The sequence below is a fragment of the Euprymna scolopes genome, chromosome 17 (genome assembly GCF_053919585.1).
Source record: "Euprymna scolopes isolate OS-2025 chromosome 17, ASM5391958v1, whole genome shotgun sequence".
NCBI lineage: Eukaryota > Metazoa > Mollusca > Cephalopoda > Sepiida > Sepiolidae > Euprymna > Euprymna scolopes.
The window spans coordinates 46,014,887-46,025,227 of record NC_136498.1 but is presented as its reverse complement, the minus strand read 5'-3'; the positions used below and the strand labels follow the sequence as shown (position 1 = coordinate 46,025,227).

The following is a 10,341-nucleotide window of genomic DNA, read 5'->3' as shown; positions in this document are numbered from 1 at the left end:
ACACGCCGACACTCATGCGCACACCAATACAAATCGAGGTAGTGGATGTGCTGAAACTAGTACTGCACATGTCTGCATCTATAACTACATGTAGATAAAGATAATCGTACATGCCTTTAAATACATATCGATTTATTTATTGATATCGATTGATAGCTGCACGTATAAAATGGGCTTCACAACTAAAAATATTGAATTTTTTTAAATTTTGAAAAAATATCCACATTAAGATAGATCTCGCTTATAGATCCATGTAGATTATAGGTCTTGAAATAAGTTGTAATAATCTCGGACAGTCTTCCCTCTTTTTCCCCCCCAAAATGCTTTGCTTTAGAAAATGGATTAATGGAATATATTTGAAAAACAGAACATTTTAAATTTTTAATATCATTCATTTCATATTTTATACTTAATAATTAATACATTTCATATTTAATGATGATTCTGAATCTTACAGCCGTTCAGTGAAAACAATGATTTATTGTACTTTTGAGCCATCAGCAATTATTTCTCATTGCTGCTTCATTTTATTGTTATTTTCAAAAGTATGTTTTCCTATTGTTTTGTTATAAATATTAAGTGCTAGTTATTTGTATTATTATTTAGTCTAGTATTCTCATCTTGAGCGGTATTTTCCCAGAGTTTTAGTCGAGCTTACCTCCGACATTTTTTCAGGTGCATCATTTCGAACTTCTAAATCTATATTTAAGGCGGACACATTTATTTCAGTCTACAAGGGTGTTTTGCTCTCTTTCTGTAAACCCTGCTCGGTTATCAACCTTAAAGAATACGTAATCGTATTTTTAGTTTGCTTGTGTTTGTAGTCGTTCGTAGCTTGGAAAACGCACTATGATGTAGAATACAAGCGTACAGACTTTAGCATGAAACATTTTAACAGGTCTCTATCTCTTCCATCACCTACTTTCCTTCCGCTGTCTTCCTCTCTCAATCTAGGGATTGAATCTTCAAGCTCGAGACTTTTGCTAGTTAGAAGCATTACTTATAAATTATATCCATTACCCTACATGTCTTTGTAAGCTTGAACTCGGTAGTCTATACGAACTTCCAAACGGGATCTTTCATTTTAGAGAAAAAGTTTGTTTTCATTCAATTAGCCATGACCGAGTGGAAGTATCAATTTATTTATAATTATATTCTTAATAGTACATAGGATTTGTTAAATTTCCCAGTAATATAATCCAAACGAGATATGTACACAGACAGATACTTAAATACGCACACCATATTAAAACATGATTCGCTCATGTTCAGCTTTAATATGCTTTTTACGTGATTGGAAAATATTGCAGGAAGGCGATAAGGCAATCATTTTATGTGCAGAAAGTAATGCATTGTTATACTAAACATAATTTATCAACGTTTATTCCGTTTTTTTTTTCTATTCTGTAATAAATAAATTTAATGTGAAAAGATTCCTCAGTTTTAGGATTGAGTAATGTTTTAATGAATTTGTTTTAATTTACCCAATAAATCTAAGTGACCAATCGCTTATTAATTGTTCGTCTATCATACTCATCTTTCCACATCGCATAATGGATGGAAATATCGTTTACTTGTATATTTGATAGATGATTAAACTTCACAAAACATTTTTAATTTTTCTTATGCGAAGGGAATTTCTTTAATAAATACTCTTAGCGTGGATATAAAAGTACACATTGTTGGGTCAGGTGCGGTTTTAAGCCACAATTAATAACCTCAATACCAGGTTGTTTTGGCAGACCCTTGTGTATACAGGCCCTAGACACTCGAGGATAGTGTCTAATAGGCATTAAAGTATGTGGGGACTGGTGGATATCATGGCTATAACTTTTAATCAACATTTTTCTAAACATTTCAAATTAAGATTTATTAGTTAATAAATACGAGAATGTCATACAGGTATAATAATTATCTGGGTTCTGATTGATTTTTTGTTAATTGAGGTTATTAATGGTGCACCTCCTCCAAGTGATGTTACCTCAAGTAACTGCACAAAGTTGGATACTTCACCAGACTAGATAAATTCTTGTCATAGAATCCAGTAAGAATAAGAGACAAAAATGAAAGATATACTACAATATATGAAAATTGTTAATTGAGGAGAGGAAATTCATGTTCTTTTTCTTTACTAATTCAGTGTTTGAGAGATAAAGAAGTTTAATACAACATTGGAATATCTATGTATCTCATATAGATTTAAGTGTTAGCCCTATATAGGGGGGTTTGCTTCTGAAAACTTTGACTGAATTAAAATAAAACAAAACTAACTAAATGCATCTTATTTATCTTAGAGTCGAAACTTAATGACCACCATTACATAGAAATATAACTGAATATGAGAATAAAATATATCTCTATGAAGCACCTCACATTATAAATTGATACCTCAAATGTTAAAGTAACTCCACAATAGAGCTAACTACATTTAATAGAAAACTGTGATCCAAGCTATTCGGTTTTTAGGTGGTTTTTTTTGTGGGTGGGGTGGGGGAGAAAAAACAAAATGCTGTATTTTCTACTTTTGGGCATATAATAATTTATGGGAAAAAACATAATAGAAATGATTGTGACTTTTTGAGTCTACACACGGAGTGATAGACAGATAGATAGATAGAGAGAGAGATTCTGAGAGAGAGAGAGAGAGAGAGGGAGGTGGATAATTATGCATGAGGTTTTATTTAAATATATATATTTAAAAGTATATAACCTTTAAAACCCTTAATTATATCATTTAGATCGTTTTAGATCACAAGCTCAATGAAGTAATGTTTCTTGTTTCAGAGCATATATATTGATTTATTGCATTCCCTCGCATATAAATGACTAAGTACATTTCATTAATGTTAGCATCAAAACTTACTGACCAGTATTGGAAAAGAATATAACACCGAAGATAAAAATTAAAAGTGTGTGTGTATATATATATATATATATATATATATATATATATATATATACATATACATATATATATATATATATATATATATATATATGTATATATATATATATATATGAAAATTTAAGCACTAGAAAATGATAGCAGAAATTTACATTTAACCTCACAGTAGATCCGTTGAAGCGATACATGCTTACTACATTTAAAAGATAATTTGGGTATTTAGCAGAGAACCGAACAAAAGACTGCAATGAATATATATACAGTTAAAGCCGAAATTATTGGCACCCTTTCATTTTTACGTTTTTTGGAGAAAAAAACATTTTTTTCACTAATTATTTTTATTAAAGTGTTGATGAACATTTATATCGACCATCTACAGATTTCCTGAAACACTGTTATTTTATTATCAAATATTCCAAATAAATATTATTAATGATAACAAAAACAGACGAATTCTAATTTATTGACACCCTTTATCAATAGCCACTTGCAACGCCTTATTTTTAATAACAGCTTCCAGGCGTTTTCTATACGACATTGCTACATTCCTATACACATCGACAGGAATATTAAACCATGCTTTCGTTGGCGATATCTTCTAATTCCCTCAGGTTCCTTGGTTTCCTTCTTTTCCCGTTCACCAAAGCCCACAAGTTTTCCATTGGATTCAAGTCCGGACCTCGACTTGGCCACTTCTGGACGTTTATTTCATTATCCCCAAGACATTTATTCACCGATTTTGCCGTATTTTGGGATCGTTGTCCTTTTGGAAGTTCCAGTTGGTTCCAAGACTAAGGGCTTCTGCACAAGGTTCCAGATTTTCAGTCAATATTTTAATGCATTGACTTGCTTTATGATGCCATGCACTCTGTCAAGTTTTCCAGTGCCATTGGCCAAAAGCAACCCCAAAAATATGGTTTCCTCCAATATACTTCACCGTAGGAACTGTATTCTTTGGGTTGAAGGTTTGCTCTTTTCTTCCGCCACACACACGACACATTATTGCTGCCAAAAAGTTCAATTTTAGTCTCATCTGGCCATAAAACTGAACCCCAAAAAGTTGAATCCTTATCAATAAACTCCCGTACAAACTCTAAGAGGGCTTTAACATGTTTCTTGGCGAGGAGAGGAGTCGTCCTTGGTCGGTACCCCTGAATCCCGTGTGACTTCAGTGCCCCCTCTCGATGTCGAAACAGAAATTTCAATACCTTGATCGCTCAATTGTTGGACTACTTTCTTACCAGTAGTTTTCGGGTCCTTTTCCACTTCTCGAATGACTTGCTGTACAGTTCTGTGAGAAAGATTATTTTTACGGCCTCGGCCCATCAAGTTTTGAATCGTATTGAAAACACCATACTTCTTGATAATGTTGCTCACTGTTGAGACAGGAACTTCAAAACGCTTAGAAATGGATTCGTATCCACTACCTTTCATGTGTGAAATCACTGTTTTCTGTCTAACATCGAAACTGTGTTCCTTAATTTTAGCCATCTTTTCAGTCTGGTGTTATTGATAAAGTGAAGGATTGACTACTGCACATTCTTTATAGAAGGCTTTGGAACGTTCTAGAAGATGGTGCAATACCCAAATCATAATAAACAAGTATTATTTTGCATAAAGTATCGTGAATTCTATGAAAAAAATCATTGGTGCCAATAAATTTGAATGCGTCTGTATTTTTGGTATCAGTAATAATATTTATTTTGAATATTTTATAATAAACTAAAAGTGTTTCAGGAGATCTGTAGATGGTGATATAAATGTTCATCAGCACTTTAATACAAATAATTAGGGGAAAAAACGAAGAGAAAATGAGAGTGATATGTTGATAAATGTACATGAGTTTAAATTAAAAATATATTTTAAAATACATACCTCTAATTATATCAAACACATTGTTGCAGATTACAAGCCGCTGTTACCTCATCATAATATAGGCATTAGATTATATTTTAAATAATGAATAGTCTTGCTTTAAATAAGAAAGCGGAAAGAAACTGAGATGTGTTCATGAGAGTATTATGTTTTATTTGTAACTGGTCATTCTTGTCAGTAAAAAAAAAAATACTCGAGATGAGATCGAAACCTTAAAACTGTGACTAAATTACGATAAGCATTAGGCCATCTTGATACCGATAAAATGTTTTCGACATGTCTGACTAACCTATATACCGTACCCCAAGTCTGTCGATAAAAATATCCGTTGAGTATATAGGTTGAGAAGTGCCCTCATACATACATAGATTCTCACATTTATAGATATATAGATAAATAACACTGATGAGTAGCTTATGTACATGGTAATGTGTTATTGTTTACGCGTTGGGAAATATTTGGAAAACAAAATAAAATAATCTTCAAACAAATAATTTATAATTATATTGTATATGGAATTTATTCTTGTTTTGGTCCTGTGTATTACCTTAAACTATATCCAGCGGTGAGGCCCCAGCTTGCGGGCTTTGGTGAGTGTGGAGCCACCCTTTAATTGTAATTGCTCCCAGGTCCACTCTGACCCGGAGTGGTAGTACCTATTAGGACCCCAACTATGGGTTGGATAGAAACCGACTTGAAAACAACAAATATATTCTATTGAAAAAATGTTTTTTTCAAAATCTTTGGATTCGGCATTAAATAGCCTGAAAAGGGTTGATATGCCGTAAAACAAAAACAACCAACCATTCTTCTTGTTTTGCTCCTTGCCTATCCCCCTCTCTCTTTCTCCTTCTCCGTCTCGCCACACACACGCTTTTTTTTATTTTCACGTATTGTTGAGCGAAATACAATTTGTAATAAACCTGAGTTATCAGACATCTGATGCTCTACGACATTCTTCTATCAATTTTTATAAAAGAAAATTAAATATTAAATTATATCTTGCTTTGGAGATTGTTGTGGTTCAACATTGTTCTTGTTATGTGTAATCTGCGATTTATCTTTTACTACGTGTTAGCCCGTTAATTCCACACGCTTTTCCATATCCTGTGCCCCCCCTCCCAACCACCACAACACACTTTTATTATATAAAGAATCTATCCCCTCGGACTCCTTTCTGATTGTCTCTTCAAAAATGTTTCTCACTGCGTTCGCTTTTCTCTAATAAAACTATCCAGTGAACAGAAGACTACGTCTCATTTCATAGGAAATGTCAACATGGATATTAGTACTATTCAATCAATAGCCTTGAAGTAAGTATTTAGAGGGAAATAATAGAGTAAGAAATAAAAACAAAATCTAATGAGATGCATCTCGAACAAAAATGATCGTTTCGTGATATTGTTTTTTTTTTGCTGTTGTTAACTGGCTTGACAAACTCCTTTTCTCCTGATTTTTTTTACTGAAAAAACTAACTGAACTCATAAACACGCGCGCACACATGCACGAAAGCACCCCCCATATATATATATATATATATATATATATATATATATATATATATATATATATATATATATATACGTACTAAAAACAGTGTAAAAATATATAAGTGTTTTTATATTTGATAATTTTATATTTTATTACTAACTTGTTGATTTCCTGACGTATAGAATAATGTTCTTTATAAAACACAATTAGGGTTTTAGTCCTTCGACCTTCTTTAATGTAAGTAAAATATTATATATATATATATATATATATACATACATATATATACATATATGCATATATATATATGCTTATATATATATATATATATATATATATATATATATATATGCATACACATATGTATATGTATGCATGTATTTATGTCATGTATTATTTTGAATGGAGCGAGAGATTTAGCTGTCGTACAAAGCTAAAACTCTGTAACATCATCGTTGTATAGATACTCCCTCAGGCATTTGTCTATTAAAAAAAGTCCTGTGGCGATAAAAAAAAAGCTGTGGCGTGTGTACGCCTGAAATGCTGAATGCATGTAACAATTAATTTGCCATCATTATATGTATCTATGTATATATGCATGTATATGTGCATGTATATTATTGTATGTACATGTGTGTATATGTATTTATATCTATGTGTATATGTATGTATATGTGTATGTGTGTATATATGTTTGTGTGTGTATGTATATACATTTTTATATGTTTGTATGCCTGTATGTGTGTATATGCATATATGTGTTTATGTGTATGTATGCACATATATGTGTATGGGTATGTATGTATATGCGTATGCATATGTATGTGTATATGTGTATGTATGTGTGTATGTGTATGAATGGATATATATGTGTGTGTATGTATATGTAGGTAAGTGTATGTATATATGTGTGCATATATGTGCGTATATGTATGTGCATGTGTAAGTATATGTGTATGTATTTGTATATGTGTGTATATGTGGATGCATATGTATGCATATGTGTATGTATTCATGTGGGTATGTATATGTATGTTTGTTTATTATGCATTGTGCATGTATATGGGTATATATGAGCGTATGCTTATAGATATGTATTTATGTATGCATGTATATATTTATATGTATGTATGCCAATGACTGTCTTTCTCTCTATTTTTTTCACTTTCCTTATCATTTTGTTTAAGCCAGGGATGAGGCATCCTACCAGATGCCAAACATACACCTGCTATTTTAGACACTCCAACCGAGAGATCTTTTTAAGATTCTAACCGTCCCTTTAAGTGCAATTGTTTGAATCTCCTTTGCACTTGGTTTACCTGGTATATTTGTAAGATAGTTTGTAAAATTCTTTTTCATAAGTCCGGTTGCTCCTATAATTACTGGAATGATAGATATCTTCTTAAGGTTCCAGTTTCTTTTCATGTCATACATTCTGAATGTTTGCATGTGTGTGTATGCATATGTATGTGTGCGTATTATGTATTGTGTATATATGCATGTATATATGTGTGTGGTATGTGTACATATGCATGTGTGCGTGCGTGTATGTACATGTATGCATACCAATGACCGTTTTCAGTGTCATGTCTGCTTGAGCATGTGAATTCGCCGGCAGGATTAAATGTCATTTTCGACCTCATGAACTCTCAGTGTCTGAGGGGGTAGCACTCGTATGTATGTATGTATGTATTGTGCACGCGCGTGTGTGTGTGGTGTATTGTAGAAATGTATTATCGTGAAAGAGAAAACGAGGCACTGAGAGATTTATGAAATTTTATGTAAGCTAAAAATGTTTTTTCTCTACATTATAAAATTATGCTTTTTTTCTCTGCATTATATTATTCTACGTGACCATTATGGCTGAAGTTCTTAATAAAAGACAATCAGATATTTGATGGAATAAAATCGCTGTAGTAATTAGAAATACTTACATCTAATTATATTAAAATACGCATTTTTTTTTCTGTTTTTACAAAGTTGAAAAGTAATTCATAAAAAAAAACTCATGGTTGAACGTCTTTGATCTGCAATTTAATTAATATATTTTATTCTTTTATAACTTTTATAGTTTCAATTTTTCTAATAGATATGAGAATCAACACAATATTCTTATATGTAAAACCAAATGAATCATTTATGTAAAGTACAAAACTGTTATTCTGCACTTTCCAATAATGTTGTGCTTCGGTGCGACTCAATTACGTAGGAAATAATAATATTATTATTATTATTATTTAATTAAATGTTCATCCCAAACAAGGCACAGTACTACTTTGAACTGGCGGGATACTATCGGGGACATAAGTTGCAGGGGTATTATGAAGGGAGATGAGTAGCAAGATGTCTGTTCACATTACACTTGAACTTCTGCATATCAGTACAGTTGGGAAAGCAGAATCCCGGAAGGGTTTCCAAAGCCTAGCAATTCTGGAGAATAAACTATTGTAGTAGAATATTTTCTCACACCTAGGAATATCTACTGTGAAGTTGTGGGACTTAGCTGCTTTTCGGGGTTGTCGGAAATAGATATCATTTTTATTAGAAATAATACCATACACTATGTTCATTGTTGTTCTTATGTACAATACATGTATCATAAAATTTCAAATAGTATGATTTTAAAGGACACACATGTATATGCATATACACACACGTCTATCACTCTCTTTGTATATATATATATATATATATTTGTGTGTGTGTGTTTACGATTGATGAGAACAGAATTCGAAAATTGAGAAAATCGGAACTTTTACAGATAAAGGAATCGATATCGGAATTGTAAAGAAAAAAATAATACTGCCTATTATTGGATACAAAAAACGATTCTATTAATTATTGTATTTGTGTTTTTAAGACGTAATTTATTGTACTAACCAGCAAATGGTAAAAGATTTATTGGTTTTAAGGTACAAAATATAATTTAAAGATTACCCGCACAAGTGCATTTTTACATTTGCACAAACCATCTTTTTCTTTAATTTAATTAAAACATCTTTATAGTGACATATTTCGTGATTTAAAACGAATCGAAATCGGAATCCGTAATTGGAATCGGAAATTTAAAGCAGAATCAGTAATTGTATGGAAATCGAAAAAAAAATTTGGAATCCTCCCATCACTAAAAAGATACAGATACACGTATTTTTGCCGTTATAAGTATGCCATTATTTTATACATGTGTATGTAACATTTGTATATGTAGCAAGCATCAAGTATTTATTTATTAATCTATATACATTTTTTTTTTCTATTTCAGATGTGTCATCAACGTGAAAGTGTTAATGAAGCATATAAAGTACTTCAGATGCGTGGACAATGTACGGGTTTGGGATAATGTCATCTCGCTCGAATAGCTAGCCGGCCCACCTGACTGTTAAAATTGCTCCATGATAATTTCGAACATTTCTTTTTGTAAAATGTCTTATTTGTCTTGTAAATTAGCTTTCTCCCCGATGCTATATTACTTGTACTTTACATCTTTAAAGGATTCCGCACGTGCGTTGTCCTATTTATTTGCATCACCACGAGGGCAGAGTAAGACATAAGACCGGGTTTTAATGTAAAGAAAATCGAGCTTCCCAAAATGTATGATAGTGGATAGAAAAAAAAATGCCTCAGCCCATAAGGGTTTCCTGCCCACTGATTGAGATCAAAAAAGCTACTACACTTTGTCCCATGCCAAAAAGCATATAAAGTTATAACTATTTGAGATATTGAATAGTTTTACGAAGATTTACGTAAGAACTAATACTTTAAAAACACTGATATTTAAACTTCTTGGCGGTCTTTTGACTCCGCCTGATACTGAATTTCACAATGGGATTTAAAAGTAAACCTTTAAAGTATGTCATATGACTCAATTGTTACTGCTCAACAAATCCTTGAAAAATCTGAATATAATATATATATATATATATATGTGTGTGTGTGTGTATGTGTGTGTATGTGTGTATGTATATATATATGTGCATGTATATACATATATATGTATATTTATCTATGTATATATATGTATATATATATGTATGTATATATATATATATACATATATACTAGCAAAAGTA

The 10,341-nt window shown here is 31.7% G+C and overlaps 1 long non-coding RNA gene across 1 annotated transcript in view; it reads left to right on the top strand.

Annotated features, from left to right (window-relative positions):
* LOC145296738 (uncharacterized) overlaps window positions 1-10,132 on the top strand; it is a 16,929-nt gene extending 6,797 nt beyond the window's left edge. Inside the window, exon 2 of the long non-coding RNA XR_013870015.1 lies at window positions 9,534-10,132. This is a non-coding gene — a long non-coding RNA (uncharacterized LOC145296738). The remainder of the gene's footprint in view (window positions 1-9,533) is intronic.
* Window positions 10,133-10,341: the final 209 nt, after the last annotated feature.